Genomic DNA, 19,101 nt, shown 5'->3' with positions numbered 1-19,101 from the left:
CCTTGCTAATCCTACTAGGCAGGGTGCTGAGGTATGTGTGAGGGGGGACCCCTACCTGAGTAGGGCCTCTCTGCAACCTTTGTAAAATCATTGCTGGGTTGTTTGTAGTGTAGCCATACCATATACTCTTAACCGCATTATAAGTCTATCGCGATAGCGTGATAACTTGAGAATGGCTACACAGAACCATATCGTGTTTGGTGTCAAACATGTAGGAATCCTACCCCCAGTCCAGCCATGGGCATGGGGGCACGATTCCCCCCTGCTAGAGGGGCGATATGGGAAAAGCGGCAGAATTCAGACACCAATTTAAAAGTGCACACGTAGTACAAAATGGCTACTACCCGCCACCCACACAACTCTGGCTGGCTGTTGCTGGGGAAAATCCCAGCCTCGCCAGCTGGACAATAGGGCTCCTGTGGCAGGGAGGTGCTAGCATCTCCCCAGACAGGATATGTGGATTGGAACAGGGTGGGTGCACCATATGTTGCCTTTCAGAGTTGCACGTAGGCAGCTACAGTGCCTACATTCTGCATACACCGCCTGGAACCGGTTCAGAGGCATCCTGCCCATCGCCCAGGCGGGAAACACACAAAGAGGAGAGGGTGTAGCCACCCTTTCCCGCCTCATCTCTCATTGGTGGACACTACTCTGGACACTCCCCTAATCTTGGGGATAAAGGTGAATAACGTGGCCCCAGAGCCTCAGATTAATCTTGGACTTTACAGACTTGACCTTCGACAAGCTGCTGCCCAGCTGACTGAAGAAATCTCCCTTGGGGTAAAGGAGTTACCCACCTGCTTGGCAGGCACCTGAAACACTGCAAGTGACCCGGTTGGAACTTCGCTGCTCCTACGAACTTCGTCGACTCCCAGCAACCTTGAGGTGGGTTTCCTAAGCATCCCAGAGGCCAGTGAGTGTGCACAGCAAGGCTGAGCACCGTGGACCGAGTGGGTGCCGAGATTCCCAATACCCCAGGACACCGGCCACCTCTTGCATAGCACATGACCCTGACCAGTGGGGAAGTTGTGCTTTGGCCCATTTTTGAGCCAACTACCAAGCAGCAATTGTGCCAAAGACCAGCGCCTTAGCCCCCTCCGGTGGCCCGTGGGCTCCCTTTTACGCACTCCATTTTGCTGCCTTCCGCGGTCCCTTGTCTCTCGACTTGTGGGCCCTAGCAGAGGACAATCTCGACATTTAAGAGTTCCCCTGGTTGCTCCAGGCATGCGCTACAGTCTCTCCAAAGGAGACCTCTCACAGACCTCGTGGGTCTGCACCAGTAGCTAATTTGTTCATCTTAGGTGGGTTGTGGTTGCCAAGGCTTAGTGGATCCAATCCGGACACTAACACCACAGCGACCCTCATCCGACATAGGACAGTCGCCCTCCCGAAGCTGGTCTTCCTTGAAGCCTCCCGGAGCCCGTGGCTGCAGATCCAAGCTACACCTCTTTCCACTTGAAGCACCCGACATTGAAGGGCTCTTTCCTTTGAGCTCCCTGGTCACTGTGCCGTGACCCAGACTCTGTCCCCTCTGCTTTCAGGTTCTTCTCTACAAGATCTACAACTTCAATCTTCACGGCATCATCGACGCTTTTGGCTAGCAGCAGTTTTGTACATTTTCCCATTGAAAATCAGCCCGTGACCCGACATCGAAAACGACCTATGCACCCGGCTTCCCTGGGGCAGGTAACAGCGGTACCTCGGTACTCTTGTGGTAGTGGGCTCCTCAAAGGCTTAACTCTAAGCCCTTAACTTTGAACTCCTGCTAGAAGTGTCTTTAATCTGTTTAAATCAAACCGCAACATTCTCCATAGGCTATAATAGAGATCCCGATAGCAGCTATTTCCACTGCACGCGCCTCCCGTGGGTCCCCTTCCTCATAACCTGGGGTGGATTCTTAAGTGGCCAGCGATCCTAAATGCCCTAGGCATTGTCTGTAGAATTGTCGTGGCTCTTATACCACTTTTTTAATATATGGTTTGGTCCCCCCGGGGCCCTGTGATTCCAGTGCTATTTATTGTATCTATCAATGCTTGTTTGAATTGTAACTTTGCCTCTAGCCTCATAAAGAGACTTGTGGGATTCTGTTTAGAATAAATACATATTTTATATATATACCTGTGTGGGCTACTCTTTCATTTGGTTATTCAAGAGGTTATCTATGGTAAAACAATAAGCTTAACACTCCTTCAAGACTTAGCCTGAAGGCTGCTCTCCACAGCTATCACTAGGATAGCTTTCTTTAAAGGTTGTCTTAAACCTATCATCAATAAGAGTCGAATTGGACTGGTGCAAGGTGTCCTCTATAACTAGGAGACAGCATATGCCAGGCCAACTTCTCACAACATTTGAGCAGACTATAGTTGGGGCGGAGAACTCCACATATAAAAAGATAGGCCTGTCTTCGCAGTCGAACTATTAACCCGTTTTGTGCCCATGATGAGCTGGACTCGTCATGGAGCACAGCCGCGATGTGCCCATGACGAGTCCAGCTCGTCATGACACCCACCCACGGAGGAACCGCTGGCGCTCTCCCCGCGAGTGGTCGATCCTTTTTTTTTTTTTTACTGGGAAGGCAGGGGAAGAACTTCCCCTGCCTCCCCCCACGTCATCAATGACGTCAGCGCACGAGCCGCGCTGACGTCATTGGAGGTTTCCCCTTTGTTCTCCGTCGCGCAGGAAACCATTTGCTTCCTGCGCAATGGAGAAGAAAGGTGAGTTTTGGGGCTGGGGAGGGGGGATTTGGACTCGGGAAATGTCCTTTTCTTTTTTGTGCTGGCAGCTGTCCCCCCTCTCTTCCTATTATTCCCTCTCTTTCTGTCTTGCTCATTTACTGAAAACCGTAACTTGAAACGGTTCACAACCTCTTTCATATATTTGCTTCCCTGTGAAATGGATCCAAAAAAGAAAAACACTTGCAGGAAATGCCCTTTTGCTGACATTTCTCTATTCCAATGTGCAACAGGATGGAGAGAAATAGAAGGTTTTAAATATGAAAAATAAATACATAACTAAATAAAGCAATACAGAGGGGTTGCAAAGTGGCCAGATTGGTTTTATTTACATCCAAATACATCAGCCTCACTTTACAGACTTTACCAGTGAAGCGCTACTTTCGTTTTCTCGTCTTTCTTTGAACAGCATTGTTGTTCCCAGGTGGGAAAGTGTACCATTCCTGGAGGTACTGCAATACCTGGTTGATGGGTGGATTAGAAAACACAATGTGTACCATGGCTCTGTGTTTATGGATGTGGTCTTTTTATACCATACTGCTTACGTTTTGTAAGGATATAAGCAATGGACATTGAAACGGTTCCCTTCAGGGCCCTCTAGTCATGTCCATAACTTTTCAGGTAAAACCACTCGCTGATTTCTGAATAGTGAGTGAGAGATCGTTAAGGTAACCATGTTGTTTCTGCTTACATTTCACATGCTTTTTTTTTTAGGCAGTATATTACTCTTATCAAGTGCATAGTTTGAATTGAGCCACATCCAAGTGTTTATAGCGGGCACAATTAGGTTATAGCTGAAGGCAGTGCGAGTTTCTCTCAGTGGGCAAGTATGGTGTTCAGTGGGGGAGAGGATGTGGCACTATGGCCAGAGCTGTCGAATTTGGAACTGGGGAACCGGGTTCAGCCTTCATGACCAGTCCACCAGACCACTGTACTGAGGGAGCACATTCCCATGCTAGACCTTAGAAGGCTTGATGTCTTGGCACAAGCAGGTGTACCCTAGTGGTGTCAATTGTGGGTTAACCTTGAAGGCCTGTACACCACAATCCATACTGAAGTTCATCTCCAGTCTTGCGGGCAAGCCTACGAAGCAGCACACCCTAGAGCAACAGTGATCCAGTCGCTGTGACTCTGTCACTGAGGTCACATCAACCTTGAGCAGGTTAGGGCGATGCAAACAGTGTGACCTCACTGGGTACCTATTTCGGGTGGGTGCGTAGTGTTTGCAAGTATATTATGGTTTGAAAAAAACTTGCTGCCTCCTTCCTGGCCTCCAGCAAGTTTCAGAAACAATAAAAATGTCATGATAACTTTGGTGATTAATGTTCTTCCTAGAGAGAGAGATGGAGTTTTGTCTAGTGGAAGGGTTGACTCCTGGAAAGGTAGCACAGAGGGTTAATGTGCCTGCTGCAAAGAACATGTACCATGCAGATCACAAAGTGCACTGCTTTAATGGGGGGACCATGATGAATGGTCATTTAATGTCAGCTGTAGATGATGGCTCCCTGAACAGTGTCATGTATGTGCATGTTTGCATTGTGCAGATGGGATTACCAGGTAATTATTCACGCAGCTCTCTGATGGATGTCACATGCGGTTTTTCTGAGTCCCCAGATAGATCATGCAGTCTGTGTGTTCTCTTTTGTACTGCCAGTCACCGGTGTATTCAACTGTGTAGCCTTGGACCGTGTCATGTATGTAACTTGCATGATCGAGGTAACTATTAGCGGCGATACTAAGTGTCTCTCGGACCTCTTTCAAGTGGTCGCCGTACTTTTTCCCCAGCAACCCCCACTCCCCAGGGGCGGCAATCTGAGAGATAGCCCCGGTGTCTCTTTTATGCATTCCTGCTGCACGATCGTTCGATTGTGCAGCAAGAATGGCCACTAGCGCCAGGGTTTTTTTTCTTTTTTTAGGTTTGGGGTTGTTTGTGGGAGCGGCCCCTTAGGCAAGGGTCGCTCCACTTATGGCTGCATAATTTTTTTTATATTTTAAAGTGCAAACAAAATCAAAGAGGTAGCAGACGATACGTTACAAGAGGAAAAAGTGATGTGTGCATGTTACAAAAGAGTACAAAATACAAGTAGATGTAAAATACTGCAATAAATGGCAGACACTCAGAAAACAAGAGCAAATGTTACGTTACATGAGGCAATGGTGGTAATTGTGCATGTTTCAAAAGCAAACAAAATACAAGAGGTAGCAAACAATACGTTACAAGAGGAAAAGTGACATGTGTGCAAGTTACAAAAGAGTACAAAGTACAAGTATAAAAGTGCAATAATGGCAGACACTCAAAACACAGGAACACACTGGTAAGGCACTTCTTTAGGCATGGAGAACAGAATTTTCTATAATGTAGAGACTTCCTTCAGACAATAGAGAGGGCGTGAATTAAGTTTGGAAGTGTCTTTGCAGGGGGAGAACTTGGAGGTCAGTTTTGAAGGACTGGGAGGTCCGGAGCTGAGGCGGAGTTCCAGATACTCGCCGCATTGCCTGTAAAGGTTTGGGCCATCGATCTTTCCTTCTTGAAAGTGGGAGGTTCAAGCAATACATTTTGCGCAGTACATGATGGTCTAGAGCATGGGGCGCTAGAGGGCGCGCGGTCAAGATTTCTGCTAACCTGTAAGGCTCCCGCTGCTTAGAGCCGTTATCCTGCACTTCTCCTGCCTGAGACGCGCACCGGAGCTGCTGCTGCCGCCCGCTCTCGGCTGAGGGACTCCGGCGGCCCTGGGAGAGAAAAACGGGAAGCGGAGCAGACTCCCCGCCGAAGATTCCGGCTCCGACGGCTGTCCCAACACAACACACGAAGCGTGCTGGAGGTGGCGGCCGGCCACGGCAGCTACTATGGACCGCGGCTTGACACGCGGGGCCCAGGCCGCACGAGCCGCGCACCACGGAAACAGGCAGTGCACGATCAGCTGGTGATCTGTGGGGCCATTGACGATGCCACAAATGACAACGGGGCCCGGGGGAGCTGGTGACAGACTACGCTACGGCCCCGCATATGAGCGGCGGCGGATCTACGGGACTCGCTTTGGAGGTTGTCCCCGCCAGAAGACGGCGCCGTGCATTACAAGCGGTGGAGCTGACACCGGAAGAGAGGATCCAGGGCGGCCAGTGTGTGGGCGGTAAAGATCTCCCGCTCCAACTGAGATCCCTTGGGTGAGACCTCGGTAATTACCTGCTGAAGTGACCGGGTGAGGAGTGCAGGGCTGTCGTCTGGAGCCGGGGGGACCGCTGAGACTGTGAAGGTGAGGCTGTGTGCAGCGCGCAAAGAGCGGCCCGACTGGGTGCCCCCGAACATAACTATGGGGAGTCAGGCCGCCCTAACGCTCTGAGCGGCGCTGTTGAGAACCAGCAACGTAGCGGATTGAGACCTGGCACCCATGAGCAGTCCTAGAGCTGGTTGACGGCGGAGCCACGAGGAGCTGCAGACATTTGTGTGGCGGAGCGGCTGCCTGGAGCTCCGAGCCCCGGGAGGCATATGGTTGTGAATGGGCCCCATTCCCCTCACGCCTGGCGCCCGCAGGAGGCGCTGAGACGCCGGTAAGCCTGTCGGCACGGGTTAGTGAGGACAGGCTGAAGTCGGCGGGGAGTGGCGGAGCGGTCCCTGATATGGGTGAAGGGTCACGGGGACACGGCGCGGAACAACCTTAAGCGCTACCTGGCCTAGGATACCGGCGCTGCCCAGCGGACTGAGATGCCCTGTCTGTGGCCCCTGAGCGCTCGGCGCTGAGAGCAGAGGAGGAGCGTCCTAGGACTCTGCTGGTGAGTGGCGCAATCGTTGGGCCCGGGAAGAGATAAGCGGTGGGCGATTCTGTCGCGGGCTGCACCCAATGTGACCGGGGCACGACACTCTCACACCACGGAGGGAGCCACCCAGACACAGCCGACTCTACAGGGGCGCCGATAGTGAGTAGGAGGACTGTGGCCCCCACCCTCCCCCGAGGCTGGTTGTAGAGGTGGGAAGTTGGCCCCTTGCTGCCTGGAACACCTCGTCGGAATTCGTGAATGCCGTCAGCTCAGCAATTGGCCATGGGGCGGCGGCGGAACAAGCAGAATGAGAACCGGCTTCGAGTGGAGGGCCCTGGTCTGGCATCTGGTCGCTCTGATGGGAGATACGGAGCCGCCAGTGTCGACACTGGCGGCCAAAATGGACGCCATGCTGGCGGCGGCGGACCGACTGGGCAACACCTTGGAACAAACTAGAGCTTCACTAGAATCCCGTATTGACAAAGTCACAGTGGATTTTACCCTACTGCATGCTGATCATCGTAAATTAGCGGACACCGTTGCTAGCCAGTGTCAGCTGCTACAGGATGTCCAGCCGGTGGTGCGCAGCCACTCTGCAACTTTACAGGATTTGATCGATCGGGTCAACACTCTGGAAGACCGTGCTGAGGATGCGGAAGGCCGCTCCCGGCGCCAGAACATACGTGTAGTGGGACTACTGGAAGGCGAAGAGGGTCGGCATCCGGAGTAGTTTGTTGAGGGGTGGCTACAAGACATACTCCCTTCTGGGGTGCTCTCCCCGCAGTTTGTAGTGGAACGGGCACACGGAGTGCCGGCGCGGAGGCCTGTCCCTGGGGCACGGCCACGTCACTCCTCAACTACCGCGATAGGGACGTGATACTCCGTGAAACAAGGAAGATGGATGCCCTGATGGTAGGGGGTGGCCCGGTGATGCGCTTTCCGGATTACACAGCGACGGTCCAGAGGCGGAGAAGTAATTACCTAGAGGTGAAGCGCCGGCTACGCGAATTGCAGATCCCATATTCGCTGTTGTTCCCCTCGCGCCTTCGGGTGGTTACGAAGGGGGGGGGGGGGAAGAGACACACTTCTTTGACGCCCCGTCTGAGGTCTGGGACTGGCTGGAGGAAACGGGACAACACAGTGGCCCGAAACCTACGGACTCGGGCATTGGAGGCCGACGAGAGCGGCGGCCGAGACGACGCCGGCAGAGGGAACGGCGTGGAGGGGCAGGACTGAGCCTTCCTGCAGCACCTAGCCCAGAGAAGATGCGGCTGGAACGCCAGGAACCCCTTGAGGCGGTGGCAACACTGGGATCTGTGAGCAGTCAGGGGGATGCTGCAACCCACGAACATAGTGATAGAGACTGATAGATCTTCCTCTCCAGCTGCCATGCTCTCAGAGGACCAAATGTTGCCAGTGGTGACACCTCAAAGTGCTGACATTGTGTGAACACTGGATCGTTGGGACAAGGATAAGTACTGGCGATGGGAGGAGGTGAAGTGAGTATCGCCGACCACCCATGGGAACCGGGGCTGTGGACCTTGCTGTCTTCTTCTTTAATGTAGTGTGGCCCCTTGTGCTAGTGCATGCAGACTAGATGGGGTTTCGCTGATGGCCCGGGGGTTGGAGGGCAGCAGAGATTTCCCCGCCCAAGGAGTGGCAGGTGAGGGATGCACAAGATTCAGCCAATAGAAGGTGGGCGGCGGTAGTGGGCGCACTCGCACTCCTGGGGTGTGTTTTGACACAACTGGCAACTCAGAAGGCTCACAAGGCGCAGACGAGGGTAACATTGGGCTCTAATGACTCGGGACCAATCACTCTGCCCTTAGCACCCACTAGCAAACACCTGGCCTAGTATTTCATAGGCGATGAGTTACAAGTTTGGACGAATGCTCGCTCTGGGGTTTGCCCTCGCAGTTCTGCAGTTTTTGATTTTAGTTAGGTGCACTCAGCAACGCACCATAGTTTTCTTGTTCCTTATGTTCTTGCAGCAGGCAGCCATGACAACCGTAGTTGTAGTCCCTCCCCTTGGCTGGCCCACTCCTGGCCCTGTGCTTCATACAGTTCTCACTCATCCTCGATGGCAGACACTGCGTTAGTTACATGGAACATAAGAGGTATGCACACACCAGCGCGCCGCTATTCTGTTTTCGCCTACCTGCAACGGCATAGGGTGGCCATAGCCCTTCCAAGAGACCCATATGACCCAACCAGAACTAGATAAACTGCGTGCTAGATGGAGGGAGCAGCTTTTTGGGACCACATACTCTGCACATGCCCGGGGCACGCTCGTCTGGGTAAGAGCGGGTACACCTTTTACATACACAGACAGTGGTTGATCCCGCTGGGCGATACACGCTGGTTAGGGGGAAACTCAATGGACAGCCTATACTGCTGGGCTCGCTCTATGCCCCGAACGTCGACCAATCGTCGTTCTTGGAGCAACTCTCGGTGGCGCTGACACCATATGTGGGTCTTCCATGGCTACTGGGTGGGGACTTTAACGCGGTGCTTGACACACACCTCGACAGGTCATACCCGCCACTCCGTAGCACACAGGCGATCTCAAACGCAAGGAGTCTAACAGAATGGTTGACACGCTGGGCATTATATGATATATGGCGCACCCTGCATCCTAGCGACCGTCTCTACTCGTATTACTCGGCGGTGTACGACCTTCATGTCCGCTTCGACAGGGTGGTGGGCTCTCCCTCATTGACCCCTTTGATAGCTCAGGCAGAATACTTGGGCCGGACCCACTCGGATCATAACCCACTTCGGCTGAGGCTATGCTGGGACCCGGGAAAACCCCCCGTTCCGACGTGGCGACTGCAGCCGGCCGCTCTTGAGGACGCGGAGTTTCGTGCCTCGCTAGGCACGGCGATCGAGCAGTTCTTAGACCTAAACGAGGGAACGGCGGGAAACGCGCTGACGGAATGGGATGCGCACAAATCCACAATGCGGGGACACTGCCTAGGGGCGGCAGGGAATATTCGTAAGCAGCTCATGTTGTCGCTCGCTGCCTTGGAGTCGCGCCTTCTGTCGTGTGAACGCCATGGTGAAGGAGGCGGTCGGGACTCGGTTCAGTTGGCGCGACTCCGGTCGCAACATGCTGAGCTGATGGAGAGACTACGATGGCACAATTATGCTGCTCATTCGGCTCGGGTCCATGCTACATCTGATAGAGCGGGGCGGTTACTGGCCTGGTTGATTAGACAGGAGGCGGCACATGCACCAATAGAATCTATTGGTGGCCCGGACGGGACTCTGGTACATACGCAGCGGGAGATCCACCAAGTACTGACAGCGCATTACGCGGCCCCATACACCTCGACAGGGCGTAGACAGGCACAGGATCGGGACCAGTTTCTGGAGGCCGCTTGTCTGCCCACGGTTCCGGAAGCCCATCAGGAGACGCTGGAGGGCCCCCTCACGTTGGAGGAGATAGGAGAGGCAGTAGCTTCCCTGGCCTCTGGAAAGGCGCCTGGGCCGGACGGACTTCCGGCGGAGTATTATAAGGCCTATCGGGAGTCCCTAGTACCTAGGCTGCATGCGCTCTCTCACGGCCCTTGACGAGGCTACCCTGCCTCCCTCTATGAAGGAGGCCTACCTGATCTCCTTACTCAAGGGCGGGACCCTACCAACTTGGGGTCTTACCGTCCCCTTGCCCTTCTCAACGCTGACTACAAAATTCTGGCCAAGGTCCTGGCGGAGCGGCTGACCCCAACGGTGCCAGTGTTGGTGCACAAGGACCAAAATGGGTTTGTGCCCAAGCGCAGCACCTCTCGTAATCTGCGATGGTTTTTCCGGGTAGCCACAGAGGGAGCGCAACACTGGCCTAGGGCGGGCTGTTTGGTACTGGATGCCATCCCGGTCGGTCGTGGTACCAGGCAGGGGTGCCCTCTCTCGCCCCTCCTTTTTGCGCTTGCAATGGAGCCTTTGGCTGCTACCCTACGGAGGGTATTGATGGACGGCATTCCCATGTGCGACGCGACTCATCAGGTTTCCCTATATGCGGATGACCTCCTGGTCTTCATCAAAGATGTGGCGCACATCTCCGGGGACCTGGAGTGAGTCCTGACTAACTTTGCTGCGCTCTCCGGACTGCAGGTAAACGCGGCTAAGTCGTGCTTTTATGCGTTCCGGCCCGATACTCTGGATCCGCAGTACTGTTTGGGGGGTGTGCCAGTCAAGTGGCAACCAGACACCTTCCGTTACTTGGGCATCCAAATATATAGGCAACCAGCTGAGCTAGTGGAGGGCAATTTGGGTAGGGCAGTAACAGCGGTCAGAGCCCAGATGCGGTTTTGGGGTACCCTTCCTCTCACGGTCGCATCGCTTTAGTCAAGATGGTGGTTCTGCCCAGGCTCCTCTACTATTTTGCTAACCTGCCTATCTATATTCCGGCATCCTTCTATTTTGCTAACCTGCCTATCTATATTCCGGCATCCTTCTTTGCAACCTTGGAGCGTTCGCTCCGGGATTTTGTGTTGGGTAATGCTCGCCACAGAGTGGCGCTACCCAAGTTATACCTCCCCACAGGCCAGGGGGGTCTCGCGATGCCGTGCTTCGCGCATTATTATCTAGCAGCACAACTGCAATGGGTGGCCAGGTGGCTGGCGGATAGAGAGAGGGATGACACGGCGTCCGCGGAGCCCCCTATCCCTCTGGCTGACATTGTTGCGTCGTTCCATCCGACTGCAGGGGTGTTGCAGCAGAGACCCCTCCTTGTTAAAGTGGCCTATAAATGCTACCGCCGAGCTCTTTACCTCACCCAGAAATGTATCCCTTATGCCCCTGCCATACCTATAGAGGGCTCCCATAGTGGGCGGAGGGTGCTGCGCTTGACTGAGCTTACAGACTGGCATGCGGCGGATATTTACACATTGGGGGACCTCTACCAAGATGGTGCTCTTGTCCCATTCGCCTTGCTGGCGGAGGAGACGGGGCTACCAACTGGTCCTCCCCCCCCCCCCCCCGGCACGAGCATGGCGGAGTTCGATGCTGGTGTGGGCAGGTGCAGCCCTCTTGAGGGAGGAGACGATGGGCCTCAGGCGAACTCCCATAACGAATCAGTGGAGCGCATTCTTGCAGACCCTGACACAACTAGACGAGGACACCCTGAGACCCTGTGAGACACATGCTGGGGATCCACTTATCGAGGAGGAAGGGGGTGGAGGTCGGAACGGGAATCAGACATGAGGTGTCTTCAGAGCTTTAGCTGGCTAGGTGTGGTACCGGGGAGCAGAGAGATGCTATCAATGGAGCCGTCTACACAAAGGGATGCGGGGTTGATGGGGGGTGGGGTCAGGCCGGGGGACGGCACATGGGGATGTTCTAGTGAATGCCGAAGTTGCTGCTGTTATGTTGAGGCACTTGTTGTTTGCCCCTCCCTTTTTGCTGTTTAAGTGAACTGTTTAGAGGAGTGCAATGGGGCAGTACGGGTGCATTATAAGTGGCTCCTCTAGGGGAAGCCCCCCAGTAATGTGAGAGCACAGGGGATGCTGAGATAATGGTGTTGGCTGGAAGGCCCATAATGCGCGTTTTCCCTAGTAAGTGCGTGTAGCACCTGATCCGGTTTGTTACCATGCTCACGCCTACTGTTGTATCATTGGTCTTATTTCAGTCACCAGTCATCAGGTTGCTCCAATGTACTAGGTACTGTGATAACTACGAAATGCTAATGTACAGATTTACTAACAATGGAAACACGAAGGGGGTGAGCGGGCGAAATACTAACGGCTTGTCACAGTGAGGCCCCTTAGTGACAAGATGACGAAGGGGGCGATGGGTTAGTAGTTTCAACTGAGGGCCCACAAAGTTGCTTTTGTATTAGAGATTGGATGACGAGCCCGCTCCCATTAATTAATGTGCACCTGACTAGATATGTACCATTGAGTCTCCTTCCACTGTACGTAATCAAGATCTTAAACTGTACGGTGTATGTTGTTTAAAACAAAGAAATGCCAATAAACAGATTTCATAATAATGATGGTCTAGAGCATTATATGCATATGTGACATTAATGTTTTTTTCTCCTTTTTATTCTAGTCTAAAGCTTTTGATTCCTGTTTCGATAGTGGTTGTTCTGCAGTTTTGTGTAGTTGCATTTTTTGGGTAAGAATTTTTTTTTATGTATTTACTCCAAATGAGTAATATTGTAATGTTAGAATTTTTTTGTAAGTGATGTCATAATGGCAGCATATTTAGTTAGTGGTTTACGCATGAAATTCTTTGCGATGTGTTTTGCATAGTCTTGTGTGTAATTTCTTTTCTCTTTCTTTTTTAGTGGGATATTGTTGATCCATACTGTGTCTGTGCAGAGTAGGTGGTGGTGAGTAGTTTAGCTGCCTCTGGCAAGTGAGTGGCATTGTTTTGGAGTATATATTTTTTTGATAAAGGTGCTTTTTGTTTATTACTTATTTTACAAAGTGTTTGTTGTTGTTGACTTGTTTGACAAGTTACCTTGATTAATAAAGCATTATGGCTAGCCGTAGAATGACTGCTCAACAGGTGGTTGGTATGCTTCTTGAATCTTCCTCTGATCATGATTATGAGTCTGACAGTGCGTCTGAGGGAGGGGAGGGAGGGGAAGATTCTGGCAGTGAGTTTTCTCTCCACATGGAATCATCGGATGATGAAGGTACTCTTGGTGTGGATGAAGCAACTCTCAGTGCGGATGAAGTGCCTGTCTAAAGGAGGAAACTGCTGTGTCGATGGTGCAAGAGGCATCTGGATTGCAGTCTGAGGCTGCTAAGCTTCTAACTGGAAGTGCTGGACTTTGGGTTGATCCAAACATGGTGCAGCCGGTGTTGCCTGCCTTTAGCGGTGATGCAGAGTGTAGAGTAGATTGTCAACACTTTTTGCCTATACAGTTTATTCAGTTGTTTATGGATGATGTATTTTTGGGTGAGATTGTTGAGCAGACGAATTTGTATGCTGAACAGTTTTTGAGGGACAACAGTGACAAACTTAGGCCCCAGTCTAGAGCTACCCAGTGGTCTCACACTTATCTGGAAGAGATTAAGAAGTTTTTGGGTTTGACTTTATTGATGGGTGTGGTAAGGAAGCCAACCTTGGCTTCATATTGGTCTACTATCCCCTTGTTGGCAACTGCCATATTTCCTGCAGTTATGACTCGTAATCGGTATTTACTTTTGCTACGTATGCTGCATTTTGTTGATAATTCTATGGCGTTGCCACGAGATCACCCTGACTGTGACCGTCTTTTTAAGATTTGGCCCATTCTTGATCACTTTGTAGATCGATTTTCTGAGATCTATACTCCATGGAAAAAAATATCTATTGACGAGTCTTTGGTCATGTTCATGAGCCGTACATCCCTAGCAAGTGGGCACGCTATGGAATTAAGCTGTATATGTTGTCTGAGAGTAGGACAGGATATGTTTTCAATTTTCATGTGTACACTGGTAGAGAGTCTACTATTGACACCCCCCCCCCCCCCAGGTTGTCCATCCACTTTGAGTTTCAGAGAAGATCGTGTGGGATCTTGCTAGAAGACTGTTTAACAGAGGCCACCATTTGTACCGTGATAACTTCTATACTGCAGTGCAATTATTTAAGGAATTGTATAAAGTGGACACTTTTGCATGTGGCACAATCCGCTCTAACCGTAAAGGTTATCCGAAAGAGCTTGTTTGCAAAAAAACTTCAGAGGGGGCAGTGCAGTTCCTTGCATAGTGATGAACTACTAGCTGTAAAATTTGTGGACAGGAGGGATGTGTACATGCTGACTACCATCCATGATAAGAGTACTTCTCCTGTGACTGTTTGGGGTCAGGTTGCTGAAGTGCGCAAACCTGTGTGCATTCTAGACTACAATAAGCACATGGGTGGTGTTGACAGAGTAGATCAGAGGTTGGAACCTTACTCTGCTATTCGGAAGGCTTATGTTTGGTATGAGAAGTTGGCCATCTATTTCTTCGAATTAGCAAATTTCAATGCTTTTATTGTGTTCAAGGAGTGTTCTCCTGCGTCAAAGTTCACATTTCTTCAGTTTCAGCACTCTGTGACAGCTAGCCTTGTTGTGGAACAGGCAAGTGTTACTAGATTGAGTGGTGGAGGATGTGGCTCGATTGAAAGATCGCCACTTTCCCGATTACATCCCACCAAAACCTTCAAAAGATTTTCCTACTAGGAGATGTAGTCTGTTGGCGAAGAGATAGGCGGAGAGATAGGCATAAGGAGTCTCGTTATTTCTGTCCCGGGTGTCCTCCTAACCCTGGGCTGTGTATGCCTGCTTGTTTTAGAGCATACCACACGCAAGATAAATTTTGGGAGCTTCCATGAGAGGTAAAGTGACCTGCCTGGTCTGTATTGTTTACAAAAATTATTCTGTTTCAAGGTTGCCATTAGTGCAATGTATTTAGTTTCAGATTTTGTATCTATTTGCAATTTGTTTGTGTTTTTTTGTACATAAAATCTTAAATGTGACGGTGGTGTGTGTACGTTGGCGCTTGGCTGGAGGTGTGCGTGGAGTGGCGCTTGGCTGGCGGTGGGCGTGGAGTGGCGCTTGGCTGGTGGTGGGCGTGGAGTGGCGCTTGGCTGGCGGTGGGCGTGGAGTGGCGCTTGGCTGGCGGTGGGCGTGGAGTGGCGCTTGGCTGGCAGTGTGCGTGGAGTGACTTGGTGCTGGTCACTACACACACTGCTAGCTCAGCGCCACTCCACACAATCCATCAGTTTGTGTAGTTGCGGTGTCAGGAATGTGGGCGTTTGGAAGTGATGGGCCCTTGAATGGCACGGTCTGTTAGTGTTGTTATGTGATGGGCCCGCGGCTGGCGGCGTGAATGTTTTGTATGTCACACGTATGAAAGGTGTATGAATTGCCTGTAAAGAGGTTGGTGCCTTGTCGTGGCTTTACAGCTCACGAGCTGTGAGTCAATGGTTCAGTTTCTCGTCTTTTCAATTATTAATAGTGCATTTCATTTTTGTGAAATCACTTGCTAATACAATTGTATATACTGAACCATTATTCGCCCTCGTGCCAAATCCAACCAGTATGTGTGTGCTTTAGGATTAGATGGCTGTGCAGTAATATTTGTCTTTTTTGTCTTCCTGAAGCAGGGTGTACCTTGTCCCTTTTTGTGACTGTTGTGATGTGTTGGTTTTGTGCCTGGTGGTGTGAATGTTGTGTGTATCACGTATGAAAGGTGTGTGAATGGCTTGTAAGCGGTTGGTGCCTTGCCGTGGCTTTACAGCTCACGAGCTGCGAGTCATTGGTTCAGTTTTTTGTCCATTTAATTATGGACAGTGCATTTCGTTTTTGTGAAATCTCTTGTTAATAAAATTTAATATACTGAAACATCACTAGCCCTCGTGCCAAATCCAACATGAGTGTGTGTGAGGAATAGATGGCTGTGCAGGAATCTTTGTCTTTTTAGTTTCTCTGCTAAGGTGTATGTTCCATGTAAGAATAACCCACCAACTGTAGATATTGTCGTAAACCCATGGGAGTTCATGGTGATGTCTCTCTTGTGAATTCCAAAAAGTTATTTTATCCACAACGTCCTGCAAACCTCAAAATGTCTGTCACATTTGCCTTGCAATATTGTGCCGAAATGTTCACGCTGTAGAAACAAACAACTAATTATGTCAAAACGATCCGGTTTTGCAAGGGGAGTCAACTGTCTTTTTGGCACGTGCTCGGCGGCCATCTAGGGAAACCTACCAAACCCATACATTTCTCAAAAGTAGACACCCGGGGGTTTCCAGGGAGGTATGGCTTGTGTGGATCCCCCAACGTTTCCTTACCAAGAATCCTCTGCAAACCTCAATTTTAGCTGGGAAAAAAAAAAAAAAAACAACAAAAAAAAACACTTTTTTCACACATGTGTGTGGGAAAGTTGTATCACCGGGCTCACTCAAATTTCCCACCACCCAGCGTTCCCCTGGGTCTCCCGGTAAAAATGGTGTTCAATTGTGTGGGAGGCCCAAGTACCCGCGACAGGCAAGGGCCCAAGAATTTTTTTTTGATATGCAATGTTGATGTCGCATCACTACGTTTAGGGCCCTTGCCTGACGCGGGTACTTGGGCCTCCCACACAATTGAACACCATTTTTACCGGGGGAACGCTGGGTGGTGGGAAATTTGAGTGAGCCCGGTGATGCCACAACTTTCCCACACAAAAATCCTTGGAAGCACACAGGTGTCTAGTTTTCAAAAATGTATAGGTTTGCTAGGTTTCCCCAAGGTGCCCGCAGAGCTAGGGTTCAAAAACTACAGCTAGGCACTTTGACAAAAAGGGTCATTTTTCACTGCGAAATTGAGGTGTGACCACGTTGCGTTTTGCGCAGTTTCCTGTCACGGGCACTAGGCCGACCCCCACAAGTGAGGTACCATTTGTTTCGTAAGACTTTGGGGAACACGGGGTGGGTGGAAATTTGTAGATCCACACAGGTTCCAGAACTTTCCACCACAGAAATGAGGAGAAAATGTGTGGTTTTTTTGACAATTTTTTATGTTTGCAAGGGATTTTGGGTAACCGAACCTGGTGGGAGGCAGTCAAGTCACCCCATCCTGGATTCCCCTGGGTGTCTAGTTTTCAAAAATGTATAGGTTTGCAACATTTCACTAGGTAGAGCTAGTGTTCAAAAACTACAGCTAGACACTTCGCAAAAAAAGGGTACATTTTCATTGTGAAAATGTGGTGTGCTCACGTTGGGTTTTGAGCCCTTTCCTGTTGTGGGCACTATGCCTACCCACACAAGTGGGGTACCATTTTTAATCGGGAGACTTAGGGTAATTCAGCTTTGTAAAGGAACTGTTATTACCTATTGACTTTCGATGCATTTCTGCCTTCCAAATGAAAGACATTGTGTAAAAAAGAAGTCATTCTAAAAAATGACTGATAATTCTCATGCTAGTATGAGTATTCCTAATTTCGGAAATGTGCAAATATCTACTGTTTCTAAACTCCATAATTTTTTCCCATTTCAGAAATACATAGGTGTCTTTCATACCGATTTTTCCATGTACACATTTTTACAGAATAATTACTATATACCCGGTACATAATAAACCATTGCAAGTTGCTGCTCAGTTTTTGGCTCTGGGTTCTTCGGGTTCTTGGTGAACCTACAAGTCCTATATATCCCCACAACCAGTAATGTCCAGCGGATGTAACAGTATATTGCTTTCAAAGGGCTGTCATAATTAGAAGAAGTTACAGGTCAAAACGTTGACACAAAAGGCTGTTTTTTCAACTAATTTTCAATTTATCCTATATTTGTTAATTTCTATAAAAAAACCTTGATGGATCTACACAAACGACCCCTTGCTGAATTCAGAATTTTGTCTACTTCTCTAAAATGTATAGCTTTCCAAGATCCATTATTGCTTTTGTACCCATTTCTACCATTAACTGGAAGGAGGTCGAAAGCACACAAAATAGCAAAAATAGGCTATGTCCCAGAAAAATGCCAAAAAATGTGTAAAAAAATGTTGGGTTTCTGACAAAAGTCTGGTATATCCTAAAAGCTGGGGAAATGGCGATTTCAACCCCACAAACCCTTTGATAACATTTGCAGGGAAAAACCCAGATGCTTTTATTTGCAGCCAGTTTTCCCAATTTTTCTGGAAAAAAACAAAATTTTGCTGTATTTTGGCTCATTTCTGTGACCCCTCCAGGAGAATCCACAAACCCGGAGTACCTTTAGAATCCCCATGATGTTAGAAGAAAAGGACGCAAATTTGGCGTGGATACCTTATGTGGTCAAAAAGTTACAGGGGTCGCATTGCGCACTACCCCAAATAGCCAAAAAAAGGCTTGCCACAGGAGGGGGAAAAGGCCTGGCAGCAAAAGGGTTAACTTGCAGTTTGTGAATAAGAAAAATTGTAAACATACACAAGTTTGTTTACCTTTGTGAATCAGGACCTACAACCTGATTTACAACACACATCGTTTGTGCAATTTCGTTTTAGAAGTAAAACTGTATCTGCAAATTTAGTGGCCAGTTCCATGGAAAATCTACTGTAACGGAGTGCGAAGCCACACAATACTTTAATTTTTTTAAATCTCTGTCCTCATGTCTATTTAAGCTAGGTGGGTCCTGAAAGTCATTCTAAAAAGTTAGTTTTGGGTCTAAGAAGTTTGGGAAGCACTGACCTATTACATACATTAATTTGATGATCAAGAGTGATTCTGATATGTAAAATAATACCTTGTGAATTGCGATGCAAGTACTCCATAAGAGGGGCGATTTTACACCAATCCGCTAATTGTATGAGGAGAGATGGTAATACTCGTTGGGCAAAGCCCTTACCCATTTACATAGCAGAATTTATACTAAATCCCTCACACAGTTGCACTAGCAAGCCAAACTTAAGAAACAAAACCAACCTCATAGCAGATGGTAATCAACCTGAAGGGAGAATGCCGTTTCCCCTTCTCAACGCCAAGCCATAGGGAGAAATCGGAGATATTTTGGTTGAGGTTAGAGCTCCTGTAAGTACTTCAAATACTAGCTACTGTATAGGGCCAATAAACAAATGGAAACTCAAAGAAGGCTATCATCAGAACGGATGGATTCAGCAAAAAGGCAAACAAGCTAGCAGAGATTTAGAAAATTGACAAATTCCCAAAAGGAAAATAAA

The sequence above is a fragment of the Triturus cristatus genome, chromosome 4_2 (assembly GCF_964204655.1).
Source record: "Triturus cristatus chromosome 4_2, aTriCri1.1, whole genome shotgun sequence".
Lineage (NCBI taxonomy): Eukaryota > Metazoa > Chordata > Amphibia > Caudata > Salamandridae > Triturus > Triturus cristatus.
Note: the sequence above shows the minus strand (reverse complement) of the source record.